The following is a 20097-nucleotide window of genomic DNA, read 5'->3' as shown; positions in this document are numbered from 1 at the left end:
AGTTTGTGAGTCTTGATAAATATGTTCTAATCTTTTCCAGCGTATATGATGTGCTTCAGAAAAGCTATTATTTGTCTCTGGTTTTGCTGATAGTAATAGTACCTGGTAGGTCATTTTGGCTTCACTCTATACCTGCTGCTCTCACTGCACTGGCTTTTCAGTGTCACACAATTTCTCTGCACACCTGCATGTAGCACTGAAGAACCCTAAACTATGCTTTTCAGACAATCTCTGAACAAATAACCAGGGGGGAACCTGAGAAACCATGGGAAGTTGCTTCATAATGTTCCCTGATATCAAAAGACAAAACCCCTTTGCAACAGTATTAAAATGGAAAGATAAAAAATTTCTTTATTGGAAACTTCTGGGTGCCTCCATAGTTATGGGCTGTGAGCACACAGGTATCAGTTTTCTACAATTTTTATAAGTTTAACATATTATCATATCCGACAGACATTGTCCAATTAGAAGAGCAGTTGATTAGGTAATTTTCCCTGGGTACTGCCCCATTGGAGTTGGTTCAGGTCTTCTTTGCCCCACTTCTTGTTATGTCTTCTCAGATTCTGATTAGAAAACAAAATGTTCTTCTTTTAGGTCCTCCACCTCAAAATAAGACTAAAAAGTATTTCAGGAATACGTTATAAGGTTAGGTTATAACTCTAAAATCTAAGAGAAAGGGTAGGAAAAATACCTGGAGCTGTAAAAGCACGTATTAATGGTCTTCAAAGCTACAAACTTTTGAAAAATACATAAAAAGCAATAGTCTTTAGGCATCAATAAAAGCTGGGTGATATCGGCAAGACTAGGAACTTTATTTGGCATCAATCAGTTGGATGTGCTGTGGTTAAAAACCCTTATTTTTAACATGTTCCATATTGGCATTTTGTATGTACATATTGAACAAAATGTTTGTCTTTCTCAGCTGCTTCAGGGTTTCAGGCCTCCTGTAGATTTCTGTGTTTGCTGTCAAGGGAGTAGAAGCTCACTGATTTTTTTCAGTTTGTAAATTTCAAAAAGCTTGAGAAGGCTTGAACCTGTCCTGTGGTGCACTCCCATCCAGAGGCACTCCTCTGACAATTCAGGTTTGGGCAGAGCAGGCATTTTTTTCAAAAGATGGACATTTCAAATTCCCTGTGCCAAAACAGGCATTTCAAATTCCTCGTGCCAAAACTTCTATCCCTTCCAATGATAATATGTGTAAATTGAAGTGAGATAGCACACTTATACCAGCCCAGAAAAATATTTGGTATTTTCTGTTGCCCAGCTGTATTTGGAAGAAGCGGTATTTGACTAATATTGGCCTTATCTTAGGAAAGTCCATTTTTCAAATATATTATCTGATTAATTTCAAAGGCTGCCTCATAAACTATGTGAGCATTTTTCTTGATTGTATCCCAGATTGGTGGAATCTTTGTTTAATAAAGAAGTGACGTATGAAGAACCAAAAGAAAGCTCACTTAAGAAGCATAAATCCTTTGCCGAAGCTCCTAGAGGGAGGAAGAACAAATACCTATGATCATCACCTATATGAAATGAAGAACTTTGCTGATGGAAGAGAAAGACTAGACAATCACAACTTCATTTGGAATCAAAATATTTGCTTTATAAGCTTTAGTCTTTTTATGTTTTCATTTTTCGATAAAAACCCTAAATTTTATAGAGAAAAGTAGTTTTCTAATTAGTTCTAAGCCCTTAGAACTTATTTAGAACTTATTTAGAATTCATTTATTTTAAAATAAATATCTTTGTGTAACCAAATAAAGTGGTGTTGAAATCACTGCTTCTAAATCTTTAAGTATCAACCACTACATTAATAAAACAAAATATTGTGATGGAAGAGATTATATGCAAAATTGGTTGTTAATTTAGAAACAAACTGAAATGTTTAATGACTTATAAATCTAGTTTTGGGTTCCATTATTGCCTGCAACATGTACTATTATTAAAACAGATGTTTCTCATAGGTAACTTTGACCCACATATTTTGAGCCACAACTTAGATAGTTGTGCCATTGATCCTATTGTTTGCTAGTGGAAATTTGATTTTCTTTTCTCTCCTGATCTCTGATGAGGGTATTATACTGGGTCTCATTTGACCTTTTACAGAGAAATGGAACCTTTTAACAGGAAGAGTGAGATCTAGAAAAGGCAAAGCATTTTCATGAAATTATTTCTTTTAGAAATACTAATGGAAACAATTGTGCTTCACATCTTGTGTGCTAGGCAAATTTCTAGTTCTGACTAGGCTTGTACAACATGTGTGTGTCTGCCTCAGCACTTACACAGGTAAGAGGACAACCTCTGAATTGCTTTGTTTCTGGAACCTGGGACAACCATTGTGCAAAATAATCCCATGCAGGGAAGCCCAGACCATCTGTTTTCCCCATCTGTTCAGCTCCCACAGCTGACACAGTGCCCAAAGAATAAGCCCCCAAAATTTTAATTTTGAAGGCACGTTCAGCTTCTGAGTCTGTGACATCTTCTACATCTCACTTGTCTCAAGCATGGTCTAGGAAACCTGTGCTTGAACCTGAGAAAACAAATGGGTCTTGAAGTCTGGAGTATTCATTTCTGGAGTATCTATCATGAAAAAGAAGACTCAGATTAATATGTCATGTTAATACCATTCCTACAGCTCACAAGTGAAAAACAAGGACCTAGGTAGGTCTTTAATGTCTGCATCCAAGGCACCAGGAGAACCTTGTCAGATATAACACAGCAGCTCTTGTCCTTGGGACAGTAGCTTGAGAACAGAAGGAGTTCCCTTGAGCATCTGAAATAGCTTCATTCACCCGAATTGTGTCTCTGGTGGGGAGTGCATGGCTGGTTAGCAGATCATCTCAAGGTGAGCAGTGATGGTTCAGAGTTGGAATCCAAAATGTAGGGAATTCTCAGAACTTTGGGCCTCTAAGCTGAAGCTTAGAATTAAACACAGGATTTAGTCTGAGACCTTGGGAAAGGCTTCCAACTTTGGTGCTAGAAGCAAGAATTTATAGTTTAAAGCAGTGGATTTATAGTTTAAAGCAGAGACACATTAAGCTAAGTAGAGGAAAGCTTAGAGTTTTAGAGTACAGGACTGTAGGTTTGTGTGTCATAACAAGATTGGCTAAGAAAGCTTACCCTGCAGCATGAGTCCATAAGAGGAAATATTTAAGGATTGGGTCAAAAGCATAAATATTCTTGTTGGTAATGTTTTATTGGTTAATAAATCCTTAGAAGGGCTTGTAACTAGGTCTTGTAACTTAGGACCTTCTGAGCCATGAGGTGAAGATGTGAGCCAAACTCACCCTTCCTGCCTATGTAGAACATAAGAAAAACAGGTCAGAAGTCCTGTCTCTGACTCATTCAAAATTCCCTCACAAATCCTCACAGCTCACTGTCACTGCTGACACCTGGTCAACCAATAGCAGTGTGGATATCAAATCAGGCACCCATGTTAGAGCACCTCAGCTTTGTCCCCTAACTCAGAGAAAAACACCTGCTTTGATAGTAAAAAATGTAGGTGGTCTGGCCTCATTAGCAGCCCAGGATTTGAAACTCATTCCATAGACACACTCACTGTATTTCAGCGTTTCTTCATGGAAATATTACAGGCTTTTGGTTCTTCTTCCTTTAGTTTTGTCTTTCCCCTCTTGAGCCATTTCACCAGGAAACCCTAATGACTATGTCCAGGTGAGCCACGACCTTGGTGAAATTGTGTTAACTGTGTCCCTCCCTTGCTTTCCCAACTACACCTGATCTCTTAGAGGCCTCTCCCAATGACAATATACCACACAGTCTTCTGGATACTTACCTGAAAATAGAGGGATGAAATCCTACCCTTCCTCTTTGCTGTGCAAACCTTACCCTATACTGGGATACATCTGGGTGCACCAAAATATGCCTTTATTAAGTAAACATATTTAAATATCTGTCTGAATCCTTCTTGTTCTCCTCCCTGGACGGTCCTAATTTTACATTTCTTGTGGAGAGCTGATGTTGAGCAGTAGAGGCAGCTTCCTGCTGTAATTATAAAAGAATATTATGATGAAGAAATGAGGAACAAGGAAAGTATCCCAAGGGCCATACGGCAGTAATATGCTCTATGAATTGGTTTTCAAATTATTTGTAAGGAGGAGGAAAGATAATTAAACTTGGGTATCTTTATTTCTCTGCAACATAATCCCAAGGGCTAGTTTAGGTTAGAGCATGCTCCACTCTCAGTGTCATGCAACAAGATTTTGCTTCATACTGGATTACATCTCACAGAGCCACAGAATATGCTGAGCTTGAAGGGATCCCCCCAGGTCATCAAGTCCATCTCCTGGTCCTGCGCAGTGCCATCCCCAAGCGCCACACCATGTGTTCAAGAGTATTGTCCTAACACATCTTGAACCCTGTCAGCCTGGTGCTCTGGCTACTTCCCTGCGCAGACTGTTCCAGTGCCTAACCAGCCTTGGGGTGAAGAACTTTTTCCTAATTTCCAACCTAAACCTCCCATGGCACATTCCCTCAGGCCCTGTCACTGGTCATCACAGAGAAGAAATCAGGGCCTTCCTCTCCTCCTGCCCTCACAAGGAAGTTCTAGACTGCAGGGAGGTCTCCCCTCAGTCTCCTCCAGGCTGAACAGACCAAGTGACCTCAGCCACTCCTAGTATGTCATCTTTTTAGCCCTCCTTTCGATGGTCTTTAATTGCTTAAAGTCTGTTTTGTATTGTGGCACCCAGAGCTGCCCCCAGCACTGGAGGTGAGGCCGCCCCAGTGCAGAGGGACAGTCCCTCCCTTGCCAGCTGTCGATGCTGGGCCTGATGCCCCCCGGGACACGGCGGGCCCTCCTGCCTGCCAGGGCACTGCTGATTTATAGTCAATTTTCCATCAACCAGGAACCCCGGGTCTCTTTCTGTGGCACTGCTTTCCAGCATCTCATTCCCAAGTCTGTCTGTACGTCCAGGGTTGCCCCATCCCAGGGCAGAATCCAGTATTTTCCCTTGCTGAGCTCCATATGGTTGGTGGTTACCCAGCCCTCTGAATTGCTCAGGTGTCTCTGCAGGGCCTCCGCACCTTTGAGGGAGTCAACAGCTCCTGCCAGTTTTGTATCATCTGAAAACCTGCTTAGTGTCCCTTCCAGTCCTGCATTCAAGTAATTGATGAGGATGTTGAAAAGCAGAGGGCTGAGGATGGAGCCCTGCAGAACTCCACTAGTGACATGTCATCAGTCTGATGTCACCCCATTCACTGTAACCCTTTGTGCCTGAACCCTGAGCCAGCTGCACACCCATCACATGATGTGTTTATCCAGCTGTGAACTGGACATTTTGTGTAGAAGAACACAGAGACAGTATCAAAAGCTTTGTTGAAATCCAAAAAGACTACATCAACTGTCTCCTCTTGGACAGCTAGGTGGGATATCTTGTCATAAAAGGAAATCAGGTTTAATAAGCAGGACTTTCATCTCATGAAGCTGTGTTTGCTTCAGACCATCAGGCTCCATGGATTTGTAGGGATCCAGCTGGAGCCCCAGGTTGACTGGGAATTTATCATTCCTGCAGTCATGGTTTTCCGACTCAGGGCACTGAGACCACCCCTTAGTGCATCTGGTGTTGATGACAGAGGCAAAGAATATTTTAAACCTCTGCCTTGTCCATGACCTTGATTGTGAGGAGACCATCCTGTAGTGAGCTGATATTAGTTTTGCAGTGCCTGATGCCATTGATATATTTGAAAAATCTTTTTATTGTCCCCCACAGTTTTGGCCAGCTTTGGCTCCAGGTTTGGTTGCCCGAATTTCCTCTCTATGGTATCTCTGTATCCTTGCCACATTACCTGGCCCTGTTTATCACTGGGTATGCACCTTCCTTTTTGCCTTGTTTCCAAGAGAAAATTCCTGTTCGGCCAAGCTGGCCTTCTGCCTCACCTGCTTTACTTCTGACTTTTGGGAATTGCCTGCTCCTGTGCCCTCAGGAAATGATGTTTAAAAAGTCACCATCACTGATGGGCTGCAGCATCTGCAAAAATGTATTCCCAGGGGCCTTACTTACTAATTGCCTGAGAAACTTGAAGTCTGCTCTCCTCATATCCAGAGCTGAGGTTTTGCCGGCACTTTTCCTCCTGTTAACAGGGATTTTAACTCGATTTCTTCTTGGTTACTGTGGCCAAGACAGCTGCCAATCTCCACTCTACTCACAAAATCCACTCTGTTGACAAGCAGCAGATCAAGCAAGGCATCTTTCTCAGTTGCCTCCCTTAAGACTTGTTCCATAAAGCTGTCATCCAGGTTTTTTAGGAATCTCAGAAGAGAATGAGGCATCTAAGTCCCCTGAAGTGGATGACATCTATGTTTGATTCACAGTGAAGAAATACCTGCTCTTCACTGTTGGCTCTTCAAGGGCTTCAGAATTTTGGATGCAGCTGGGTAAGGAAGAAGACAAAATAGTAAAGTGCAGGGCAAATAATAAATATGTACTTTTCTGGTTGTGCTACACTAATGTAATTGCCACCAGGTTATACCGCATTTCAAGTGTCATATCTGTCTTTAGGCAATGTCTAGGATGCTGAGAAATGCAATTTAACTTTAATAAATTCATAACTTTATTGTCGTCTGCAGCAAATCTTAAGTGACTCTTCAAGGTTCCTCTTCAGTTCCTTACAAATTATTATTTGACTGCCTGTCTTCTAGTCTTGCTTCATACTGTATTTTAAAACAATGAAAATCATTCAGATTGCTGAGTCTGGGATAATAGAAACATTTCTATAAAGTTCTCAAAGTACAGATTGCCTGTCCTTACGAATTCTCTTGCTCTCATGATTTAACCCCAGACAGCAGCTCAGCCCTAAGCAGTTGATTGCTCACCCCCACCCCGTGTTGGGATGGATAAGAGAACTGCAAGAATAAAAGTAAGAAAACTTGTGGGTTGAGAGAAAGACAGTTTAATAGGGAAAGCAAAAGCTTCACATGCAAGCAAAACAAAACAAGCAATTAATGAATTCAGCACTTCACATGGGTAGGCAGTTGTTAAGCCATCCCCAGGTAAGCACAGCTTCATCACATGTAACAGTGACTTGGGAAGACAAACATCATCGCTCCTAAGCATGATTCATCATTATACTATAGGGCCAAACTAGATAAATTTAAACAGCACTCCACCTATGAGTAGAAGGAAGGCATAAGACTATATAGCTGTGGTTACAGTGATAAAGCTAATCCTCCCTGGAGATTTCTATTCTAGGGAAACAATTATGTACAGTGAATAAGCCCATACTTCCACAAGGCCTTTAGAGAAAACTTGCTGCTCATTTCGAGGACAGCCTCTATGAAGGCCTTTGACATCAAATTTAGCTTGTCACTGTAATGATAAAGCTGAGGTTATTTTTGCCCTTGATGTTCATCCAATTTTTTATATTACAAAATTCTTCAGTACAACGCATATTATTTGTAGAAATGGTTTTTTTCTTTCATCATTTCCACCCAGTTTATAAAAAGTATTTATTGGTTCTTTTATTATGCTTGAAAATATAGTGAACACAGCCAGAAAAAAGTGCATGTTTAAAATGTCTATCTTAGCTGAGAATGGACACTGGGTAGTTGACAAGTGCTAACCTGAGCATGATAGGTTAGTCTAGTCTGCTATTTCCTTTGTGGATTTACACATAATCATTGCAGGTAGTATCAAATGCTAATTAGCATTTGATCAGATTTGGGGTTAATTTTGTTCGTCTTGCATATATTTAAAATGCTCAGCTGGCTAAAATAGTACATTAATTTATATCAGTTGATTGTCTGGCAGTTTTTCTTCTCTGTATTTACTGTCACTGCCAATAATGTGTTTTGGAGTCTTACAAAGTGAGGGAGGAACTGAGGTAAAGCAATCAGTAAAGAGGAAAGAAGACCTCAAAAGCATGATGGCAACCTGTCACCTCAACCTCAGTCAAAGATCTGGCAGTTGCAGGCACCTGATTAGCACTGCTACAAGACAAATGCAGCTGTCCATTCCTGGTCTGCAGCTGTTGCAGTAGGTATTCCATTGTCTGACAGCCAGTATTTTCAATCAAAGTAATTATCTCCTATAGGAAAAATAAAGTGTTAGCCATGTTGTTCTAACAGCAATTACCCATCTGTAACAAGATGGGCACTTGGAGAATACCATTAAATCACTGAGCTTCTGACCCTGTGGTCATTAGATTTTCCTTTTTCATTTCCACTTGATGTCAGGTGTCTTCCTTGCTATCTGGCTAATTCTGGCTTCCCATGCTGTGTGCTTTTGAGAGCCCTAGAGACAATGCCTGAGCCTTGAAAGGCTGTTATGTGCAGAAGTGAGAGAGCTGGCTCTGTTGCCCTGGTGTCAGTGAGCACTGGAATGGCAGTGCCCAGTCTGTTGTAGGCCAGAGAACTGAGCATCAGTGCAGTAGGAAAGAGAAAGTATTCACAGAAACAACTGATCTAAAACTGCATGGATGAGGTTTAGTCATACATTAAATGTGTTCTACCTGACAACTTCAGAAACAACAGCTTGCAAATCTAGAAGGCAACAGCATGTAGCAAATATGCCACTTAAGTTCATTTCCAGGTAAAGGACTGTGTGTATAACTTCTTTAACATCAACCTTGCAGGCAGCCATCCTCTAACCATTTAGTGCAGAAGGGCTTACTGGACCCTTATTTTCCCATCCACTCTTGCAGTTCTCAGTCAAATTAACTAGAGGTGGAAGCAGCCACTGTCCCTAGAAAATCATGTGCCTCTCATATTTGTCATAGCTATAAAAAATCCACACTGCATCAGACTGCACACAAACAGGGCACTTATAATCTTCCCAAAATGCAACCGGAGTGGGTCCACAAGGACCTCCCATATGCAGTTGGAAGTCCGCAGGAGGCTGGCAAAAGAGATGGGAGTAGATTGCATAGAAATGTGCCTGAGTTCTCAGCCTCTGTGGGGATCATTAAGACACAGAAATTCTGTCAAAGGAAAATGATTTCATATGACGACAGAATTTGCCAGATTTAGATTAGATATTAGGAAGATATTCTTGACTATGAAGATGGTGATACAGTGGAACAGATTTCCCAGAGAAGCTGTGGATGCCCTATTCCTGGAAGTGTTCAAGCCCAGGCTGGATGGGTCTCTGAGTAACCTGGTTTAGTGGAAGTCAGGTTAGCCAATGGCAGGGGCGTTGGAACCAGATGATGTTTAAGGTCCCTTCCAACCCAAACCATGCTATGGTTTTATCAGTATATATCCACCTGTGCTCCTTGGCTGCCTGCCTTTCAGGTGTGTGCCAAGGGTCAATGACTCACAGTGTTCAGACTCTGAAACCACAGCAGTGCTCAGTGGCAGGTGGGATACTTTGCAGAAATATACATTATTTTCTTTTTACATCTTGGAATTCCACTCTTACTTTTTTCCTAGACCAAATCCTGATCCTATTATATTTTCCACAGTTTTTCTTGTGTTAGATAAGTTTGCACAACAATTACAGAAATGTTAATTAAGAACTAGTAGTACAGATTTTCATTTTGTATGCTAGGGCTATGAAATATTTTTGTTGTTGTTGCTTCAGTTCTTAAATTTGATTGCTGTAGGAGACGGCTGCTCATACACGTAGCAAATGGAAAACTTTTTGACAAATTAATTGACTGGCAAGCCAGGTTCAGTGTATGCATTCACTTTATAATGAGTAATAATTAAAAAAAAGTACTCGGAAAGTAACAATGATTTGATCATTGAAGTTTATACAGGCAAGGTGACCTATGTGTGAACAGAAGAGTAATTATTTGAGAACTATGACATCACCTATCCACATCCCTCACATATTCTGTTGAATTAACCTTTGCCGTCACAGACAGGCTGTTATCTGGTCTCTTCAAGCTGAAATGATCATATCTAAACTCCTTACTAGGAGCAGCAACGTGGGCTGGCCCAAAGGATTTAGATGGGTCAGCTAACCTAGGGCACAAGGGTTCCACCAAGCACTTTGATTCTTCAGAACTATTTAAAAACACTTGTTTCCCTCCTGCCAGGCCTCTCCTGTTGGCATATTTGGTGAAAATGCAGTGAACAGAGAGATTTGTTCTGGATCTAAGATGGTGTCTCTGCCTTGTGCTGTACTGCAGCAATAAAATTGTTTGCTCTCAGAATATGAATGTGACTAGGTGTCCCATTATATTTCCACAATCCAGAAAGCTGCAGAACATTATGGATGATTCATCCCAGGAAAGCCAGATTAGAACCGCTAACCCTGGCTTCCTAAGAGTAAAGTACAATGATGGACAAGAGATTTATGACCTCAGTTTGTAATGTTTAACATTTTAATATAACAAGTTGTGAGTTTGGATGGGGAACTTATATTTGAAAATAAATAAATATTTCCCCTATTGTACATAGTGGAAATATACTTCTTTCAGCTGGTGGCTCTGGCCTCATGAGTAGCCGTGGGTTTATTCTGCACTGAAATAAAATATATCCCACGTAAAAACACGGTGGTGCTTTGCTTACCTGCTACTTTCTTTCCGGCTTGCATGTTTCTTTTTCTTTTTTTTTTTTCTTTTCCCTTAAAGATATGTGACTTTGCTCTCAGAGTGTGATAGAAACTAAAACTGGTGACTTCACCTTATGTACTCATTTCCCTGCAAGGAGAATAATAGAGAGTAAAAAGCCAGACTGTGTTTTTATGTTGAACAGAGAATAGTAACAAGTATAACCTTTTTGATAAAACTGAGACAAAAGAGCCACTGTTCTGGCCTATGTATCAGGGCATTATCTCAAAAATTGCATCTTTAGCAAGAATTATGTGGATTTGGTCTATGATATCTTGTTCTTTAATAAGCTACTTTTTAGGAAACTGGAAAACTGTATGCATACAAGCATGTAGAAAGCTGTCAACTGACCATCCAAATTTAAAGAAAACAGATGGTCTTAGTGTCTCTAAAGCACCTCTAAACAAAGAGGTGTTTCTCACTTCTTTCTTACTATTTCTCACTAGTTTCAAGGCTGCATTTCATGTGCATATAGCTCAAATATTCTGTGATTAGTGCATGCTTGTCTGAGACACTGGCAGTGAGCCTAGAGAAAAATGCCACCTTGAATCATGTTCTGTGGTGCCATCCTACAGGTACAGCACACTGCAGTGTGACACAGAACAGCTCAATGCACTCCTGTACTAGCTAAATAAGGAAAGAGGGACAGTCCATAATTTCATACAAAGTGCCATTGTAAAAAAGACACTGCAGAAGAAAAAAAAATTAATTTTCTCTTTTTCAAGAAATAAGGCCTTTGATTCTCCTTCTCTTTTAATCCTTTTCTTTAAAGGTACATACTCCATTTTTCCAGGAGAAAGACTGGTAGACAGGATCAGAGTAAACTGAATGCAGAAAGATTATCCTCTCATCTATCACGTCAAGAGTCCAGATACGAGTAAACCACAAGTCCCAGTCCAGGCTTGGGTTGGCTGCTGATGCAAGAAATGAAAAAGGACTCCTGAGTATAAAAGCAACTCTGCTGGAGGTGGGTTCCTATGACCTTTTTAATGCCATGCCAAGGATCTTCTCGCTTCTACACATCACTGGTTTTGCAATACCTGGTCACTTGCTCAGTTGCTACAGCCTTCTCTCTAGAGAAGACAAATAGTCCAATTCTTGAGAGGCCTTGTGTCTGGAGTCATACTGCTTTGCTGGAGACTTAAAGGGAATGAAAATATATAACAAAATGTCACAGAGTAATAGAATCAGAAGTAACAAGGGACAGAAGGTTCAGATAGGATACTGTTAGGATAGTTAGAAGAGATGGACACAGATCAAGAAAATAGAATAAAATTAGGTTTAAGAACTGAAATAGTGGAAGGGAAGATGTAGTACCTATTCGAGTGAGGAACCTTTTCTGTAAAAGAAACTCTTCACTGCCGTGGGGCTTCAGTGCTGTTTTTTGACCTGTAGAGTTATTTTCCAGCCTCCTCCTTGTATTTGAGTGGTTAATTTCCATGTTTTAGGAATCCATGCTTCAGCCAACAGCTTTCAGGTATATTGTTCATCATGTCATCATCATTGGAGCAGGAAGGTTCCTGCTGAAGCAGTATATCTTCTGGAAATTAAATAAAAAGCCCAAGTTTAGCCATGTCCTTGAGGGAAGAAAATGAAAATTTTCAGATATAATGGTGAGTTGTATTTGAAAAAGTACTCAAAGAAGGATATGATTTTTGAGCAGCTCATGAAATAACTTGTATTAAGTAGCCTCTTCTTAAACAGAATTGCTTACACAACCCCTAACCCCTGCCTCCACCAATGTTTTGTTAATTTTAACTTCCAGTGTATTCATATGTGTTAGGTTAAAAAAATGTTTTTAAAATGCTTTATGTTTTTAAATGTTTTTAAAATGTTTTTAATTTTAAAGTAAAATTACTTGGGTGAAATTTTGGTTCACATGTGACATCTGGAACAATGAAAAAATATCAGAAGTGCCATCAAGGCATTACCATTGTGAGGTATTTATTTATTTATATTTTTATCTTTTTCTGCTCCTTTGAAGTCATACTCAGTAGTTAACAGCACGTAGCAAAATCTTTCTTTGCTGAGCAGTTGTGAAAGGAAGGGAGTTTTCATGAGCAATAAAATAATGAGATACCTTTGGAAAATAAGACCTTAGAATTGTTCCATCTGCCCATAAGATATAAGCATTCATAAAGCATTTCAGTAAAACAATAGAAAATTATTTTAGTGCTATTTTTAATTCCTTCTGCTGTGCTGATTTACTTGTGTGAACAAAGCAACCAGAAAGCTTAATAAGTTTGGGCCATCAATAATCTGCATGCCAGCAAAACCCAGATGCTTATTGTAAGACTTTGCAGAAGATGATAAAATCTGTAATTTCCTTTAAATTCATTACAGTTTTGTTTATTGAGCAGAAATGTGCCACTTAATTATTTATTCTTCTGCAGAAGCTAAGGAAGATCCTTTGCTCTGCTTTAAGTAGTAGGTTCAGAGCTCACTTCAAGAGCCTCTTCACAGGCAACCCTCTCCAATGATTACCTACAGTGAAAGGAAAACTATTAAGATTCCTATGAGAACAAGTTAAGCTTGTTGTTCTACTTTTAAATAAGAATTCTTAATTCTATTGTTTCTTGTATTTATTGTTTAATGTCAGGGAGCAGCAGATTCATTCTAATGCCTTAGTACTAGGTCAGTGAATTTTTCCTGCCAATCTATATTGCTGTCTCTAACACAAATACCTTCAAACACACAGTCTAAAACAACACTTCTACTCCCTGACACAATACAGATGAACGTGATTAGTCTGTATTTAATTGAGATCAGAAATGGTATTAAAAAAAGCAATGGAAAAATATTCTTTTCATCTGACAACTAATATATAGCAGCATAATTTTAGCTATCACACATAGTTGATTTATGATTGATGATATAGAAAAGTGTATATTTGTACTTACCCACAGATATATGATGTGTGCATCACTCTGATCCAGGATGTGAACTGATGCAGAAATTCAATAAAATATGTGGAGCTTAGCAAAAGGAAAGGAACCCATCAAAGCCTGCATGTGATCAGTTACCATCATGCAAATTTTATTTTAGCTGTATGCATACATTAGATATCATCAAATGTACATGTAAATGTGCCCAACTTGGAAGCCTGATATAGTAGAACATAAAAACAGATTCAATTGCATCATCCTATTTCTGGCAGTAGCAGTCTGATCCTAAAAGCCCTTAGGGCCGCAATGTGACAGAAGCTGGCAGTTTGTATTTTAAGTATAGAATTAAAATACTGTATATTTTTGCTTTATGACAATTTACACTAGAAAGTGAGAGATGGAATCAGTGGATGTCTGTGTTAAAGGATTATTCAGGTGAAAAACATGATCTCCTGAGGGACTCAGCAGGGCAGACAGGGATTTAAACTGGTCACAGTGAATTTAAGATGGTAAAAATAGAACTTCAGTAGAGCTGCAAAATTTGGATCTGGTCTTGAATTTCAAACATCCCTAAATTCTGAGTAAGTCTGTTCTGCACACCTAAAGTGGCAGCAACAGCAGGCCCAGCTGCCACCATGCAAATGGCACAGTGTGGGAGCCTGGAACATTCCAGGAATTGCAGAGCATACCAGAATTTATGATTTGTCCCCATCATGTTTGGACAACAGCATCCCTAAGATGGCCCAAAAGTTAATTCTCCCTCAGTGTGTGAGAGGTGTAGATTTAGTTAGATGACTGAAGATGCACTCTAGGGGTTGGGTCATTCAAATTATGAGATCAGGGCGAGGACAGAAATCTACTTCAGCTGATGCAGAAATATGTCTGTAAACAGACACAGTCACATACATGGACATTGACATTTATGATTTTTGAAGTTTTCTGCATGGTTTCTGTTGCACACCTATTGCTTGAACCTTATTTTAGAAATTATCGTGCTTACATGTCTTTGCATTAGCAGCCTGAAAATTATTCTGCTTACTTATTTCAAAACATATGACTTCATGCGGTGTAATACATGCTCTGAGCACATTCCAATGAATTGTTGGGTCCTAATGGGAGCTACCTGAGAAATTTTAATCTTCAGACACTAACTGTAATGGCTTGGCAGCTTAAGCTTTGAAGATATCTATAGCTAATGCCACATCCAACTGCTGTTTTTATTCTTCCAAGACAGGTATAATGAGTCTCATGTAGTGTATGAAGGTCTTCTCCACCTTGGCATGAGTACCATCTGCTACAGCTGTACTCAGTTTATAAGTAGCTCTGTAGGTTGCTTAAATGGATTTTTATATACTTCAATGTCACAGTTTAAAGGTAAAACCTCTAGTTATTTAGCTCTGAAAGTAATATTTCCAGGTTAGAAAATGGGGTTGAATGAATTAATGCAGCAGAAAGTCTGTATACAAAGAACAGCATCTACAATAAAGCACAGACATTATAGCAATCAGCCCTGATTACATGCCTCCTCCACCATGAGATTTATGTGGATGTGAGAGCTGTCCTTCTCTTAGATTGTGTCTTCATGCTCATTTAAGCACAGCAGCTCACATTAACTAAAGGGGGTTAACATGAGCCATCTTTCTTTTGAAGGGCAATTTGCTTTCGGAAGCTGCTTGGCGATCTCCATGCTGTGTTTTTCTCAGCTGGGCCAGGCTCAGCCTTTAAAGCCTTTTTCCATGCAAGCTGAGCAGGGCAGCTGCCCCTCTTAGCACATTCCTCTCATTAGCTACAGCCTGGGAGCTTTCCTCAGCTTCCCCTACTGCACGGAAAATTTGGTTCCAGGACTTGTGCTCCCCTGGGGACTCTGGAGCACTGGAGAGTGGATGCTTTCACTGGATGAATGGAGGCTTTCACTCTGGAGCACTGGAGAATGGATCCATTCACTGGAGAATGGATGCTTTTAGTAAGTGTGAATTCAGATTTTCTAAAAGCATCCATTCTCCAGTGAAGCTGTCTAGGAATTGCAGCAGGTCTGTCTTTCCCTTTATCCCTGTGGTCTGAACGACATCAGGAAGAGTACAGAGTTGACCAATGTGGGTTAAGAAATATCCTTTGCAGTGTTGCTTGGGCCCCAGATTTCTGTAATAAAGATTCCTGGAAGAAGACCGTGATACATCATCATCTTATGTCTATTTATGACTATCATGCTCTGGCATGTCCTGTGCCCAGGATTTGTAGAAGATGCTTTAATGGTTTGTCAGAGAGTAAAAGACTATGATCTGAATAGTATTTACTGTAGTAATTGCATGTTTTCAATAGAAGAGTCTTTGAAGACTCCCTTTTTTGGCCTGTAATTTTCTTTCTGTAGTTATAATTTTAGCTACATTCGTTACTATGGGTTTTTGGACTCGCATCAAGGATAGTCCCACACATTTCTTTGAGAAAACCTTTCTAAATGTTCCAAAGCTGCATCTCTCATTCATTTCTAGCAGATAAAGCTGATGAAAAAAGCATACTGTAGAGAATATTTATGTGGCATACAAAATACTAATGACTGAATTTTTAGTACCAATTAATAGCACTGAAAGCCAACCAATCTGATGATGAATCAAGTATCTCTATCTGCATGTGACAAAAGAAGAAAAATGCATAAATTAAAAAATTAAAAGCAAAAAATGAATATGGTACTATGTACAAATATATATGAATTTAATTGTCATTTTGCCTGAACAAATAACTCAAGTTGCCATGCAGCCACCTCTTAAACTAAGAGGGGAGAGATAATCACCTACCAAGGGTGATTCTAGAGATCCTGAGTGAAGTGGGATGAGCCCATGTTAAGGGCTCTTCACTTTTTGGGGAATACAGGAAGGAGTAGACAGCTAAATTTTATTCAGTCCTATTTAGATGGGCAGATTCTTGCATGCTAAATGTGATGAGTCAATTTTGTGTAATTTCCTCAATGCAGAGAGCTTTGATTGCACATGTGTTAACACGGAGTGTCAAGGGAGTACTGAGGTACTCCCGCTACTCTATCACACCTGCAGGAGGCAAGAGTGGCTTTGGCTTCTGATCTGGAAAACTCTGAGCACTGGGTTATGATATGGAAGGAACCAGACACAGATACTGGGGCAGTTTGCAGGCCACTATGCATTTCACTGCTTGCACAGTGGCTCAGATGTCCCGTAATCAGAGCTCGTAAGGCTGAACCAGTGTTTGACCCATGTTAAGTTTCTCCATAAGCACTGAGTACTTCTATGCTTAGACCTGAAAACTGTTCAGCAGGAGTGCTACATGGTGAGTTTATTCCTGGATTTTTGAAGACCAAAGAAATTCTGAGAGAAAGTTAAAACTTTTCAAACAAGCGTTGACAGATAGGACTGCGCTATAATTTTCTTGCAGTGCTTTCTGTTTTCCAAGCCGCCAAGGAAGTTTTTCAGTTTGAATCTGTCTGATCCTGCTGGTCATACCTGTATCTACTGTGAATTTCTAAAGCAAATTTCCTGGAAAACTTTTAGGAAAAAATGAGGTTCCACATTAACCCACGTATTCTAACCTAAAGGTCACAAAGTATTTCAAATGTATTGCCTAAAATGGGAATTATGTGGCTAAATCTCTCTGTGGCACTTTAAAAATAGATAGCAAAAGTCTCTATCTTTCTTTGCTTCCAAATGCAGATGAGTGATCTCTAAAAAAAGAACTGAAGAAACACTAGTAGCTAAACAAGTCTTAGTGTACCTTATGGAATGCTTATAGTTATTAATAATTTCTCATCTTTATCCAATGCTGTTTGTCCTAGGACTTGACTGGAAAAAAATTTTTTTGCAAAAGTTACAGCCTACTATGAGTAAAAAAAGCTACTGGAAATGGTTGTCTTAATTTTATTGACTTCAGTAATTACAGATGCTTCTCTGAGGTTTTGTCTGTGCTTGCAAGTCTCTTCAGCTTTATCTATCATGAGTCTGACCTTTCCCTGGGGTTCTCTGCACCCTTGGGAATTAACATAGCCTTTTCTTCAGGTGTCACAAGTCTGACATTGCTCTTCAGACTGCACTCTTTTGTCTTTATTATTTGCAGGCAGCCCTTGTGTTCATTTCCTTCCCTCACTTGTCCCATTTCAGCACCCTCAGTGGCCCTGAGCATCTCACGATCTCTCCTGTGAGCAGTTAGTGAAGGCTGCAAGCACTGAAATGAAAGACAAAGTTATTTTGAACTCATTAGCTCTGATCATATTCCATAAGAAGAGTCATTATTAAATGTCACCCTGACTCATTTAATTTCCAATAAAAATCATATAGCAAGTGTTTATCTAACACATCATTTTAGAAAAATAAAATCAGGGAATGCAGCATTTGAAAATATGTGGTTACAGAACAGAGCTAATAGAGGGGGACTCATGGTGGGAAAACTCATTGCTAGGGATTAAACTTCTGTCAGCAGTAGATATCAGTACTGTAATTACAGATTATATTAATAAAAACATTAAGTGCTTTGAGTCACAGAGATCTTTCAAGAAATTATTAGTACACTAAAAAGGATCACCTCATATTATTGTCATTGTTTTTTCTCCACAGTCAGTTCCTCAAGTGTCTCAGGGAGAGAGAGTGAGAGAAACAGTCCTGAAAACTCTCCTAGGTACTTCAGGCATTGGTTACATGATGAGGATAAGACAGGAAGAATCCAGTCCTAGGAGAAATGGGAACTTGTCTCAGTGGACAACTAGCAACTAAGTTAATATGTTGTGTTAACTTGGTTATCTATCCCTGGATCAAATGTGGTTACCTACCCCTGGATTTACACGCCTTTATTTGGAACCCAAATTAACAGGGAAAACACCTAAGCAGTACAGACTGTGCATCTCCACCTTCAAACCTGTAGTATCTACTCCACCTCTCTGGAGAAAGCAAACTCACTAGAAATGGAGTGCACTCTCAAGAATACTGTCAGAGAAATCCTGGTGCAAGCAGGAAGCAACCATTTCTAGTGTTTTGACTTTCCCTGATGCTGATAGGATTTCCAATTCATAACATTTTAGCTTTGTACAGCTGAAAGACAAGAATTTACTCAGCAACTTATACTTTCTCAGCATGAAGGATAGAAGAAAAAACCGTCCTGTTTCAAGAACAGTGCTGTATTTCACCTGTGAAAATATGTGGCAATTGATTAACGATATTGCCTGCTTGTACCATCTTTGATTTACTGCAAATTTCTATGCCTTTTGGAACAGGTCCATGTTCTTCTGCTGAGAGCCCAGAGCTGAGTGTTCCATGTTCCAGGAGGTGTCTCTCTCACCAGAGCAGAGCAGAGCAGAGCAGAGCAGAGCAGAGCAGAGGGGCAGTGTCCCTCCCTGCCCTGCTGCCCACACTGCTTTGAATGCAGCTCAGGACACGTTTGGCCTCCTGGGCTGCAGTGCACACTGCTGGTTCATGTCCAGCCTCACCCACCCTGAGTCCTCCTCCCCACAGGTGCTCTAGATCCATTCTCCACCCAGTCTGTCCTTGTGCTTGGAATTACCTCAGCCAAGGTGCAAGACCTTCACCTGGCTTTGCTGAGGTTCCTGAGGTTTGCACAGCTCCACCTCTCAGCTGTCAGGGGTACAAGTTTGTATTAGAGGCAACCATACAACCTTCAGATGACACACCCACGTCCCCAAGACACACACACTTAACTATTTCAAATTAATTTGATAGGGTTTTCCACTGGGACTGGCAGAAAACAGCCCATAAATGACTTGCAAAAAAGATGAAAGTGAATTATAATTCAACCATTTTTGTATAGAACATATTGCTTTACGTAGGAATGGTTGTTTTATGGCTGTCTGAAACTAATTATCTCATTCCATTCTCGATGACTTATTTATTAAGGGTGCTGATTTTACTCATACACAGTTTGGAGTACACAAAACAGTTTTATATATAAAATTGATAAATACATTTAATTTATTGATTTGCAAATGACAAATTTATTTGGTCTAAAAATTTTATTGGTTCATAAGAATGAAATATTGATTTTTTTGTGTAATATAAGTTTCAGATGGGCACTTAAGTAGAGGCAGCAGAACTGCTTATACCTTTGATGGAAGTCTAACACGCTTTTCAATCTTATCTTTATTTTGAGGGTTTCATAGCTAGGTCATAAAAAATTAGTTTGGGCTGCATCTTCTTTTAAGACAGTTGTGTATCTAGTGCTTGACATCTCAGCCAAGAGTGCTTTTAAACTCATTCACAAAACAGATTGGTCCCTGTTAAGCTGTACATGTGTAAAGTAAATGCCCATTAATGTAACTGTAGATTTATTTCTGTCTATAATTTCTGTAATTGGAAGTTCGGCATCTTCTGTGGTTTCTGTTAAAGAAAATAATGTGTTCATTGAAGAATAATAAAAAGAATGTTAACATTACCACGTGCTCTATAGGCAAGCAATGTGTGGACTTACAGCTCATCCTGGTGGTCCTGAATGAGAGTATTTTCATAACCTGAAATATTAATGAGTTAATTCCCCTTAGCCCTGGGGCAGAGAAACATTCAAGCACATCACAACAGTGTGCCCCAAACAGCACGGCAGCAGTGCAGTTCACTGACTTGCAGATTCCTGTTATTCCTGCACACATTGTGCCTGCTGTCTAGAAAGATAAAGGTAATGAGCTGCATTCATGGTGATTCTTTATATTTCTGTATAAAATACATATTAAGATACTTAGTTT

This window comes from Melospiza melodia, chromosome 1 (genome assembly GCF_035770615.1).
Source record: "Melospiza melodia melodia isolate bMelMel2 chromosome 1, bMelMel2.pri, whole genome shotgun sequence".
Taxonomy (NCBI): domain Eukaryota; kingdom Metazoa; phylum Chordata; class Aves; order Passeriformes; family Passerellidae; genus Melospiza; species Melospiza melodia.
The sequence above is the reverse complement of the archived record's forward strand: the minus strand, read 5'-3'. Positions refer to the sequence as shown.